Here is a 13,023-nt window from a genome sequence, read left to right as displayed (position 1 = left end):
TAAACATCGGGTAACCATACCCGATGTTTACCTTAGTTACCAGTGTCCGCAGCTTCCAGACGCCGGCTCCATGCAAGCGCAGCGTCGCTTGCACGTCGCTGCTGGCTGGGGGCTGGTCACTGGTCGCTGGTGAGATCTGCCTGTTTGACAGCTCACCAGCGACCATGTAGCGATGCAGCAGCGATCCTGACCAGGTCAGATCGCTGGTCGGATCGCTGCTGCATCGCTAAAGTGTGAAGGTACCCTTAGTGTGTGATGTCTGTGTAAATGAACGGGAGGAACTCAAGACTGGAGGATCTAAGGAACCTGTCAGTAAAGGATCATGATGCAATAGAGAAGGGAAGTATTCTTAGATCTGGAGATAAATCCACCACTGATCACTCATTGTGTGATTGTCCTGTGTGGGTGCGAGGTCTCTGTCATGTAGATGTCAGTGATCGGCAGCTCCTTACTATTCGCATTTACCTATTTATAGGCAGATTTAGGCACAGGCTGACACTTCCCTCCTAATAATGGAATTTATTGGGGGCTTTATACAAGTTATACAACTTTTTGTGTTCTTGCCACTTTTGAGAGAAGTTGGAAGATCAGGACATCCCATGGAATGATAGCTTTACACAATGCACAAGAAAATATACATATACTTTGCCACAAATGTTTCCTTTTGGGGGATAAACATAGTGTAATGAGCAGCACGGCCTCAAGGCTTAAAATCCTGCAGCTTCTCGGAGGTGGCCTTGAGATGTGGATTCCTGCAGCTTCTCACAGGTGGCCTTGAGATGTGGATTCCTGCAGCTTCTCACAGGTGGCCTTGAGATGTGGATTCCTGCAGCTTCTCACAGGTGGCCTTGAGATGTGGATTCCTGCAGCTTCTCGGAGGTGGCCTTGAGATGTGGATTCCTGCAGCTTCTCACAGGTGGCCTTGAGATGTGGATTCCTGCAGCTTCTCACAGGTGGCCTCAAGGTTTGGATGCCTGCAGCTTCTCGGAGGTGGCCTTGAGATGTGGATTCCTGCAGCTTCTCGTAGGTGGCCTTGAGATGTGGATTCCTGCAGCTTCTCGGAGGGGGCCTGGGTTTGGACTCCCGTTAAGGCATGTTCTTTTGTTATGTTACTATTGTTGTTATACGTATGAGCAATCAGCCACTTGTGTGCTTATGAAGATTAGTCACATATGCTGTGGTGACAGGCTGCCCTCACAAGCCTTCGATAGCTCAGCTGGTAGAGCGGAGGACTGTAGTAGAGCACAGATATCCTTAGGTCACTGGTTCGATTCCGGTTCGAAGGACATTTTATTAACTATGATTAGCGTTGTAAATTTTGGTCTAGAATTAGGCGTTCACACTCCTGATGCCAATAAAATATATTTTTTTCTACACGTCAGCTCTTTTCCTGTCTGCTCTCTTGATATTGAGCTAATTAGGTTCCTCTTTTACTACAGGCGGATTATCAGGACAGACATTGCCTTCACTGATCACTTTCCTCTCAGTTGTATCTGAGATCAGTCACCAGAAGCTTCAGAGATAACAGGTGAGATCCGGTCACCGGCCAGTATCTGTATATGTACATGTATGACCCGGTCACCGGCCAGTATCTGTATATGTACATGTGTCGCGGGCGGAGGGGCCGTGCTCGCTACGCTCGGGTCCGGGGTTTCTGCTGCTGCTCGGTGGCTTGAGCGGTGGGCCGGACTCGGAGACTCGAGCAGTGCTCCTCGCCCACGAGTGAAAAGGGGGTGGTTTGTTTTGGGAGATAGTTCGTGACGCCACCCATGGGTCTTGGTGATAAGGGGCACCACCGCTGCTGGTGGCGGGGATCCCGGGAGCGATGGTAGGGAGCAGCTAGGATGTTGTCCCCTCCGTGGGTAGGTGGTTGGTGATCCCGGGGCCCGGTGGTGGTAACGGGGAGGCTGGATGGCTGGGGTGCAGGGTTGCAGGGGCAGCGCGGCGCGGTGCCAGATGGCACTGTGTTACTCACTCAGGCACAAATTCACAGAGTCTCTGGTAAACCAAACGGCTGGATGGATGGGTCCCACAGCCGGCTACAGTGTCTTTGCTCTCCCCGGACAGGTTGATGGTGGCTGTCTTTCCCTGCACCTGTGTAGACTGTGTTGACTCCGATGGCTTCCCAACGGTATTCTGCTCCCCGGCGTATAGGTACCGAAGGAGCCCGTTTTGCCCGCAGGCGCTGGCCCTTGGATTTCTAGCCTATGGCGGTGGCTGTTTATCCTCATGGTGTGGACTGTTGCCTTCTGTCGGGTCTTGGGTGTTAGGAAACCCATGGGGTTCTGGTCACTCTCAGATTTGACTGTTGTCGGTGGCTCCTAGCCTAGTCGGGGTCCAATGGCCTTGCCTTTGTGCTTAGCTTCACTCCGCTCCCCAGTTCGGTACCGGCGGGCCACCGCCCGACCCCGGTCCTACGGTTCCACAGAGGTCCACTAACTCCTGCAGAAGGCCACCACCATCTGCCGACCTTGCTGACAGTGCCTTGGCTCCTACCCAGACACTAGCAGTTTCCGTCCTCTCACTTTCCACTCCAAACAGAACTCCTCACTCCACTTCCACTGAACTCCACTCAAAACTAACTACTTTTTCCCGCCTCCAGGCCTGTGAACTCCTCGGTGGGTGGGGCCAACCGCCTGGCTCTGCCCCACCTGGTGTGGACATCAGACCCTGGAGGGAGGCAACAAGGATTTTGTTTGACTGATGTAAACTATCCAGGGGAGGGGGTGTGTGTGATGTTATGTCTGGGATTACCTGGCTAGTCCAGGGCGTCACACATGTATGACCCGCTCACCGGCCAGTATCTGTATATGTACATGTATGAGCCGGTCACCGGCCAGTATCTGTATATGTACATGTATGAGCCGGTCACTGGCCAGTATCTGTATATGTACATGTATGAACCGGTCACTGGCCAGTATCTGTATATGTACATGTATGACCTGGTCACCGGCCAGTATCTGTATATGTACATGTATGAGCCGGTCACCAGCCAGTATCTGTATATGTACAAGTGTGACGCCCTGGACCCCAGGGGTCACAGGTAACAACACCTACCACATTACACACACACCCTCACCCCCTGTGAGGACACACAACAGTCACCCGAAAGGGAGACCTGATGCCTCCCTCAGGGCCAGTAGGGCACACCAGGTGGGTGGAGTCAGGCGGAAAGGCACGCCCACAGAGGAGACTACTGTCCTGAGGCAGGAAGTTCAAACAGAGTTTGAAGAGAACAGTTCTAGAGTGTGACAGTGAGTGGGAGTAGAGCAGCTGTCAGGGACCCGGATAGGAGCATGGGACCCTTGAAACGTCACGCAGGCAGACGGTGGTGGCCGTCTGCAGGAGTACCGGTATAGCAACTGGCGGAACCGTAGGGACCGGCCCTGGGTTGGAGCCCGCCGGTCCTGAACCGGGGAGTCAACCGTGTACCGGAGCACCAGAAACCGGGTACTCAGACCCTGTCCTAGCTTAGAAGCCACTGAGTTTAGGCAAATTGACTGATTGCTGGCTGGACCTCACGGGTTCATCCACACCCAAAGTCCCAAAAGAAGGCAAAAGCCCACCGATTCCGGGTGAGTGCCACCGCCAAGGGCCAAACACCCGACGGGCCAGCGCCTGCAGGCAACCGAGGGCTCCTCCGGCAGCTCAACGCCGGGGAGCGGGCCACCACTGCCCAGGCAGGGGCGCCAAAAAAACACAACAAGAGGTGCAAGGGAAAGGGGCCACCATCAACCTCACAGGGGACATCAGCAGCCGGCTGCGGGACCCGACCATACCCGAACTTTGGTTTACCAGTGACTCTGAGTGTGAATTAATCGTGAGTACACCAGTGCCATCTGGGCACGACACTGCACCGCAGCATGGCACCCTGCATCCCGACAACAACATCAGCGCTCCAGTCCCCCCATCACCACCGGGCCCCGGGACACACCGCCCCTACCCACGGAGGGGCTAATATCTAGGCTGCGGCTGCAACACCGATCCCAGACGAGCCCGCCTTCTCACTCCAGCCGCAGCGGTGGTGCATCCCGTCACCACGACCCGTGGGTGGCGTCACAACCCGTTAGCCGACCGTGTGGCCCTCCCCGGCTGCGCGCCTCATCCCACACCACCACCACCCCCACTGCCTCCCCTTTAACAGGGCGACGTGGCCCCCGGTCCGGAGGCGCTTGTGCCACTGACAACCCGAGCCCGGACCTCGAGCGGCTCGGTCCGAGCAGCGGAGAAGCCTGCCGGGCCCCTCTCAGGGCGGTACACATGTATGCCCTGGTAACCAGCCAGTATCTGTATATGTACCTGTATGAGCCGGTCACCAGCCAGTATCTGTATATGTACATGTATGAGCCGGTCACCGGCCAGTATCTGTATATGTACATGTATGTGTGGCGCCCCTGAGGCTTCCGTCGCCACAGGTCATTGCACCCCATCAGTGGTGTGATGCCCCATTCTGGGTGAGGAAGGGAGTGAACACCGGTCCCCTGGTAAATCCACACTACACCTATTGCTAGGAACACACTGGGACCAGGGATAGTGGCAGAAAACCTCCCATGCTGCATGCTGGGAGGGGCCGTAAGACCCATCCCTGCTCCTATAGGGTAGAACAGAGCAACTGGGGAGGTGGGAGGAGCCACAAGAATGCAGACACAGAAAGGAAAGTCTAGTGAGAGCAGATCGAAAGAGAGTGGGGAAGGAGGATGAGGCCTGCAGGAGGCAGGCAAAGAGGAGAGAAAGGAAGAGAGCTCCAAGTCAGTCAGGAGCTAAGGAAAGAAAGAGACGCTTCCTGGTGAAGATCCTGGGACTCAGAGGGTCCAGGTGACACCAAGCAGAGAACTGAAGGGATCCCAGGGTTACGGGTAGCTGTAGAGCTGCGGTGGCCTGTTCCACAGGAACATCGGTGGAGGGATCAAGCTGCAGCAGGGGACGGTCCCTAGAAACCGGAGGAGTGCAAAATCATCTCCAAACAGTAAAAACCGAGGCCCAGGGAATGTTGTAAACTCCCCGGGCCACAGCCCACAGCAGAACGTCTAGAAAAGGGGTAATCAGCCGACAAGTGACCCCCCAGCCTGGAGGCTGTTGTGGAGGCCGAGCCAGGTTTATCCTACAAAGGCAAGGTTTAAGGAGACAGCTGAAGACAGAGACACTTAAGAGAAGGGCACCGGGTTTTGCTCCAAGAATCACCCAGAAACGGCGGAGGTCCCTGACAGTGGTCCCAGCAGTCCAAGGGTTCCTGCCGGCCTTGACAAGAATTGTGAGTAAAGAACTTGAAACTGCACCCTTGGAGTTGCCTCTGTTATTTCATCTGCATAGACACTCATAAGCACCAACTGTGCCCCGGGGCACTTCTCCACCTGTGGGGAGTAGTACCACCATTGCTGCCATATCATCCCCCGGAGGCCTCATACAGCAGCGGCGGCTTATTAGCCGCATACCACAGGTGGCGTCACGAACACAAACTTTAATTCCAGCCACATATTCAACTGACACCCACCAGGGCCACGGAGCCGGGCCCAGCCACCACTGACTACCTCCGGACTAGTCCGGCCCGGCACCGGGTGTCCCATAGCCCTGGGGTGGGCGAGTCAACTTTGGCGTCACGAACAGGATTTCGTGCCCGGTCACACCGGGTACTGTGCGCCTGAAGAATCGTGAAATAGCCTGTGTTTTACTGTGAGAAACTGCTGCCATTGAAGCCACTGAGCGCGGGAAGAAGGGGGGCGTGCCAGAAGAAAGGGCGCGAAGAGAAGCCCCGCCCCCTTGTCCAAGAAAAGAGCGCGAAGCAGTGCCCGCCATGGAAGGCGGAAGAAGAAGAAATGGCGCCTAGAAAAGCTGGCCGGCTGGCAGAACAAGTCTAAATGCCAGACCAGCAGAGAGAGAAAATGGCTCCTGCAAGCGGAGGCCAGGTGGAGCTTACCTGGATCAGGCCTGTGACCGCCGCTGAGCTGGAGGCTGAGGTCGGGAGGATGGCTGACGGGATGAAGGAGCAGAGCGGACGGGAGACAGCCGTGTGGGGGAAGGAGATGGTGCTGGCCATGAGGAGTCTGCAGATGTCAGTGCAGCGAGGCCTGTGTGGAGGTGCCGCCCACGACCATCCGGAGCCCACACCAGCGATGGCGATCCTGCTGCAGAACATCTCCAGCCTAGATCTGGGTGAGTCCCATGCTGCCCCTGCTGGCGCGAGTGCCCCAACCCCCGCTGCCATGCCCGCGGTCCCTGGAGAGACGCCCGGCGCGGCGACGCCGATCCGGGCCGCAGCCACGCCAGGTGCGGCCCGCCAAGATTTCGCCGCCGGAGCGGCGCCCATCCACACCGCAGCAGCGACGCCAAGCCCGACCCGTCCAGCTCAGGCCCCAGCAGCGATACCCCGCTCGGACAAGCAAGATCCCGCCGCAGCGGCGACGTTAATCCACGCCGCAGATGCGGCCCGCCAAGCCCAGGCCGCAGCCACGCCAGGTGCGGCCCGTCAAGAATCGGTCACAGCAGCGACTCCAATACAGGCCGCCGCCATGCCAGGCGCGGCCCGCCAAGACCAGCAGACGCAGACTGTGCTGACCACTGTCTACCTGCTGCCAGGTGGGAAGCCGGAGAAGAATCCCTACATGTAAAGAAGTAAGAAGATGCTGAACTGTATATAGCCCCTGTCAGCCCCTCATTCTTTGTGAAGATGTCCCTTTTGTGCTGCCCTAATGTGCTTTTTGAAGACGGCACCCTACCCTGCCTTACTGCCCCGTGTACTTTTTGAAGATGCCACCCCCCTTGTTTATATGTACCGGGCCACGGAACTGGAATGTGGGCCCCGGTGTATGTGAATGTGATGTCGTATGTGTCCTGTGTAACCAGGCCACTGGACTTAGTGGCTGGTTGAGTTTTTGCACTTTTGTTGATTGAAAAAGAAACGAACTGCCAGGCTACTGGACTTGTTGTAGCCAAAATGTAATTAGTTGCACCTGTTGTGCCCCTTCCAGAATTATGGGGAAAGTGCCCAAACTGTGCAATAGACTGAAAGTGCACACTTAGATATTTCTTTATAAGAAAGTTTGCAACGTTCAAGAATTTGTGCCTCCCATAAAGGGAAGAAATGTTTAATTGTTTTATTGTTATGCATAACAAAAATGTTTTTGCAGTTTTTCCCACATGTTTTGTTGTCTTTTCAGCCTGAGGACGTGCTGGGATTCGCTGTGGGGGAGTGTGGCGCCCCTGAGGCTTCCGTCGCCACAGGTCATTGCACCCCATCAGCGGTGTGATGCCCCATTCTGGGTGAGGAAGGTAGTGAACACCGGTCCCCTGGTAAATCCACACTACACCCATTGCTAGGAACACACTGGGACCAGGGATAGTGGCAGAAAACCTCCCATGCTGCATGCTGGGAGGGGCCGTAAGACCCATCCCTGCTCCTATAGGGTAGAACAGAGCAACTGGGGAGGTGGGAGGAGCCACAAGAATGCAGACACAGAAAGGAAAGTCTAGTGAGAGCAGATCGAAAGAGAGTGGGGAAGGAGGAGGAGGCCTACAGGAGGCAGGCAAGGAGGAGAGAAAGGAAGAGAGCTCCAAGTCAGTCAGGAGCTAAGGAAAGAAAGAGACGCTTCCTGGTGAAGATCCTGGGACTCAGAGGGTCCAGGTGACACCAAGCAGAGAACAGAAGTGATCCCAGGGCCACGGGTAGCTGTAGAGCTGCGGTGGCCTGTTCCACAGGAACATTGGTGGAGGGATCAAGCTGCAGCAGGGGACGGTCCCTAGAAACCGGAGGAGTGCAAAATCATCTCCAAACAGTAAAAACCGAAGCCCAGGGAATGTTGTAAACTCCCCGGGCCACAGCCCACAGCAGAACTTCTAGAAAAGGGGTAATCAGCCGACAGGTGACCCCCCAGCCTGGAGGCTGTTGTGGAGGCCGAGCCAGGTTTATCCTACAAAGGCAAGGTTTAAGGAGACAGCTGAAGACAGAGACACTTAAGAGAAGGGCACCGGGTTTTGCTCCAAGAATCACCCAGAAACGGCGGAGGTCCCTGACAGTGGTCCCAGCAGTCCAAGGGTTCCTGCCGGCCTTGACAAGAATTGTGACTAAAGAACTTGAAACTGCACCCTTGGAGTTGCCTCTGTTATTTCATCTGCATAGACACTCATAAGCACCAACTGTGCCCCGGGGCACTTCTCCACCTGTGGGGAGTAGTACCACCATTGCTGCCATATCATCCCCCAGAGGCCTCATACAGCAGCGGCGGCTTATTAGCCGCATACCACAGGTGGCGTCACGAACACAAACTTTAATTCCAGCCACATATTCAACTGACACCCACCAGGGCCACGGAGCCGGGCCCAGCCACCACTGACTACCTCAGTTTGAGTTTGTGACGCCACCCACGGGTTGTGGTGAAGGTGGACACCACCGCTGCAGTAACGGGGCACCCGGGGGAGATGTTGCGCAGCAAGTTGTTAACCCCTCCGTGGGTAGGGATGGTGGCCCCGAAACCCATTGTGGGAGTAGTAGTTGGACGGTGCAGGGTGTTCTGTCCCCACTTAAAGGCGATGGAAGGTGCGTAGTTGTGAGAGGTTGTGAGAGTCTTACCTTCGTTTTTCCTATAGGTGGGGCAGACAGGACCTTGAGCACTTCAGAGTGAAACATGCACATGCTGAGATGAAACAATGGTGGTTTATTTTCTCCAAAGGTTAGGACATGCAGAGTGCAGTAATCCAAGTACCTGGCATTGAAATCTTCCAGTGATGCTTGCCTCTGTAGCTACTACGTGGTCAGAAGACTTTGCTCCTAGTAGCTCCAATAAGAGATGTTGCTCTCACAAAAGCTCTGGCTGGAATGAAAATCCCAGGAAGTGATGCAAGAGGGTCATCAGACACTCCCATGGGCTGGGCAAAAGAAACAGAGGAGCTGAAAAGTCTGACCAGTAGATGGCAGCAGAGACAGGCATGAAAGACATTAAATAACAGTTTTAACTAAGACAAATAGAAACAGCACACTCCCCGTCTGAAATTCACTTTGGGGATTTCACTATTGAGTCCATAATACAACCTGAAAGGAAAGGCATGTTAAATGCAAAAACAAGCTCAATTGAGTCCAAAACAAGAAGGATGGCTCAAAGTTCAGGTCCGGTAGCGTTCATCCTGTAGGGTCGCTCTCTATGGGCAAAAGCAGAACAAGTTCGTGGATTGGCCTTGCAAAGGTCTTCGTCTCACCTTTCCTGATGACCTTTAGCTCCACCTTCCGAACATTGCCGTCCTGACTAGGCAGTATCCTAGTAATTAGTCCCATAGGCCAGTCAGTCCTTTCTGTGGTCTGATCTTTCATGAGGACTAGGTCTCCTTCCTTGAGGTTCGGCTTGGGATGTCGCCACTTCTTTCTTCCTTGAAGAATGGTGAGGTATTCCTTCCTCCATCGGTTCCAGAAGTAGTCAGCCAAGTATTGAACCCGTTTCCAGTGTTTTTGATAAGTGTTCGCGTGGGTGAACTCTCCGCTGGGCATTACCGCGTTGTCAGTTTTTTGGGTAATGAGAATAGTAGGAATTAATATGGTTGGTGTTTCTGGATCCATGGTCACCGGCACAAGGGGTCTTGAATTGATAATGGCTGAGACTTCAGCTAAAAGAGTGACTAGAGTCTCATGTGTGAGTCTTGAGGAATTGACGTCCATTAGCATGGAGTTCAAGATGTTGCGTGAAATCCCGATCATCCTCTCCCAGGAGCCTCCCATGTGAGAACTGTGAGGGGGATTGAAGATCCAGGTGCAACCTTTCTCTGCCAGCTGATCTTGGATAGGTTTGGTGTCGATGTTCAGTTCTCTACATGCACCGACGAAGTTGCTTCCACGGTCAGACCTCAGCTGTTTCACTGGTCCTCTGATGGCAAGGAACCTTCTCAAGGCGTTGATTAGGCTGGAGGTATCCATGGACTCTAACACCTCAATGTGAACGGCTCGAACACTCATGCAGGTGAATAACACAGCCCACCGCTTGCTGTTTGCTTGGCCTCCGCGAGTTCTGCGTGTGGACACCATCCATGGTCCGAAAACGTCTAGGCCCACGTAGGTGAAAGGTGGCTCTGTGGAAAGTCTGTCTGTAGGCAAGTCAGCCATTTGCTGGTACAGTTGTTTTCCTCTCGCTTTACGACAGTGCACACAATCGTGTAGTATTTGTGCTACACGTCTCTTCATTCCAATAATCCAGAGGCCTGCAGACCGTAAAGCACCTTCTGTAATTTGCCTGCCTTGGTGTTCAGTCTTTTCATGGTGGTGTCGGATCAGCAAGACTGTAACATGGTGTTTGTTGGGAATGATGAGAGGATTTTGTTCTGCAACTCCAAGATGAGCCTGATTTAAACGACCACCAACTCTCAGTAAGCCGAAACTGTCGATGACTGGGTTTAAATTGGCGAGAGAACTTCTTAATGGAATCTGCTGTTTGTTGTATAAACACTTCCATTCTATGGCGAATTCACTCTGTTGGAGGTGGCGTATTATGAGGGACTCGCTATGGGAGATGTCCTCAGCAGAAAGGGCTTTGTGGCAGACATGCCAGCGATGACAGCCTTTGGTTTTAAGGTCAGTACGACAGCATCTGGCGATATGCACTAACCTAGCGACAGTCCTGACGAGCCTCATCCAGCTGGAGAAACGTTCAAAACGTTGGCAACCGAGGTTGGAAGTTTTTTCTGCACTGGTGGCCAGGGTATTGACTTCAGCTCGGACATCTGGATCGTTGTCTGGATCTAGGATGCTGAAGGCTTCCTGGACACCTTCTTCTGACTGTCTCAGCAGGAACTCTGGACCCGTAAGCCAAGAAGAGTTAGCAAAAGAACTTATAGACATAGGTCTAGTTGCGTGATCTGCTGGATTCAGTTCAGATGGTACATAACGCCATTGTTCTGGTTTGGAGGATCTCCTGATCCTTTCAATGCGGTTACTGACGTACACATAAAATCGTCTTGATTGATTGTAGATGTAACCTAAAACGACCTTACTGTCAGTGTAGTATTGGACCTCATCTATTTCGACACACAGTTCTTGTCGTATGAAGTCCGCAATTTCCACTGCCAAAACGGTGCCACAGAGTTCCAGTCTGGGAATGGTATGGTCGGGCTTCGGGGCCAGCTTCGCCTTGCCAAATACAAATCCAACGTAGTTTTGTCCATTGGGGTCTGTCACTTTCAGGTATGCAACTGCTGCTATAGCTTCTGTGGAGGCGTCTGAGAAGATGTGCAGTTCCTTCTTTATGCTAGAGGTGAGGGAGATTTTGAGATAATATCTTGGGATGTGGATGTTGTTCAACCCACACAACGACTGTTTCCAAGCTTCCCATTTTTGCTGTTTGTCAGAAGGGAGTGGGGTATCCCAGTCCTTGACGGTTTCAGAGAATTGTCTCAGCAAGGATTTGCCTTGTATAGTGATAGGCGCCACAAATCCCAGTGGGTCGAACAAGCTGTTCACTATAGAGAGGACACCACGTTTTGTGAATGGCTTGTCTGAGCAACTTACTTGAAATCCGAAGGAGTCGGCTGCAAGATCCCATCTGATGCCCAGGCTCCTCTGCACGGGTGGACTGTCTAGCCCCAAGTCAATGTCCTTGAATCCAGGGGCGTGATCACCCGACTCAAAGGCTCTCATTACGGTCAGGCTATTGGAAGCAATTTTGTGTAACCTGAGTTTTGCCTGGGACAGCATGCCTTGAGTCCTTTTGAGCAAATCAATGGCTTCTTCCTCGGTGGGTAGTGATTTGAGCCCATCGTCTACATAAAAGTCTTTCTCAACAAAGCCTCTGGCATCTGTTCCATACTCGGACTATCCCTCTAATGCGGTTCTCCGGAGACCATAGGTTGCAACTGCGGGTGAAGGGCTGTTTCCAAACACGTGGACCCTCATACGATATTCCACCATCTCTTTTTTGGTGTCATTATCCTTGTACCACAGAAATCTGAGGAAGTTCCGGTGGTCCTCTCTGACTAGGAAACAGTGGAACATCTGTTCAATATCGGCAGTGATGGCGACAAGCTCTTTTCTGAACCTCAGCAATACTCCTACCAAGTTGTTTGTTAGGTTAGGACCTGTGAGGAGAACATCGTTAAGGGATACGCCTTCATGTTTGGCGCTGGAGTCGAAGACAACCCTGATATGATTCGGTTTTCGTGGGTGGTATACACCGAATGAAGGCAGATACCAACACTCTTCGTTCTTCTTCAAGAATGGAGCAGGTTCTGCGTGGTTGTTGCGGAATATTTTGTCCATAAAGGCAACAATATGTTCTCTCATTTCAGGTTTGCTGCTCATAGAACGCTGAAGAGAGTTAAATCTGGTCTGAGCTTGAGCTCGGTTGTTTGGGAGTCTTACCCTGGTAGATCGGAAGGGTAATGGAGAGACCCAATGGTTGGTTTTGTCTTTAGAAAACTCACAGTCCATTATTCCGATGAATTCTCTGTCCTCTACTGACAAGGCTACTTTATCGTCGTCCTTGGTTGTGTGAAAGACTGATCTTCCCAAGTTGTCGATATGCAGAGAAGAAGCGATGTCAGGTAGCTGTATTGTGTCTGGAGACTTCTCTTTCACTTCATAGTGATGAGGACATGGCTTTAAGCAGGTTGTGCGCCCATCTCCATGCACATAAGTCTTGAAGGAATCAATTTCTGATCGATCAACGCACACATTTCCTATGACTACCCATCCCAAGTCCAGTCTCTGGGCGTATGGTGCATAGTCAGGCCCATTACACTGTTGTCGCACCTTGTGTACCCTTAGATTGTCTCTGCCGAGCAGGAGTAGAATCTCTGCGTTATTGTCCAGAGGTGGGATAACACTAGCGAGGTGTCTTAGGTGTGGTTGATGAAATGCAGCTTCTGGGGTAGGAATTTCATTCCTGTGGCTGGGTATTTGGTCACATTCAACGAGCGTTGGTAGAGGTATTTCAGTCTTCCCATTGATAGGCGAAGCAATGAATCCCTGGGCTCTTCTGCCGCTAGTCTCAATGCGACCTGAGCAGGTGTTCAAGGTGTAGGGTTCTGATGGTCCATTAATTCCGAAGGCTTCAA

General features: G+C 52.8%; 1 non-coding gene across 1 annotated transcript; it reads left to right on the top strand.

Annotated features, from left to right (window-relative positions):
• The first annotated feature begins 1,201 nt into the window (after positions 1-1,201).
• On the top strand, positions 1,202-1,286 carry TRNAY-GUA (transfer RNA tyrosine (anticodon GUA)). Its single transcript is given in 2 exon segments — positions 1,202-1,238; positions 1,251-1,286. It is a non-coding gene; the product is annotated as a tRNA-Tyr (tRNA).
• Positions 1,287-13,023: the final 11,737 nt, after the last annotated feature.

The sequence above is a fragment of the Anomaloglossus baeobatrachus genome, chromosome 3, assembly GCF_048569485.1.
Source record: "Anomaloglossus baeobatrachus isolate aAnoBae1 chromosome 3, aAnoBae1.hap1, whole genome shotgun sequence".
Classification (NCBI taxonomy): Eukaryota; Metazoa; Chordata; class Amphibia; order Anura; family Aromobatidae; genus Anomaloglossus; species Anomaloglossus baeobatrachus.
Note: the sequence above shows the minus strand (reverse complement) of the source record. Positions and strands in the feature narration are given on the sequence as shown.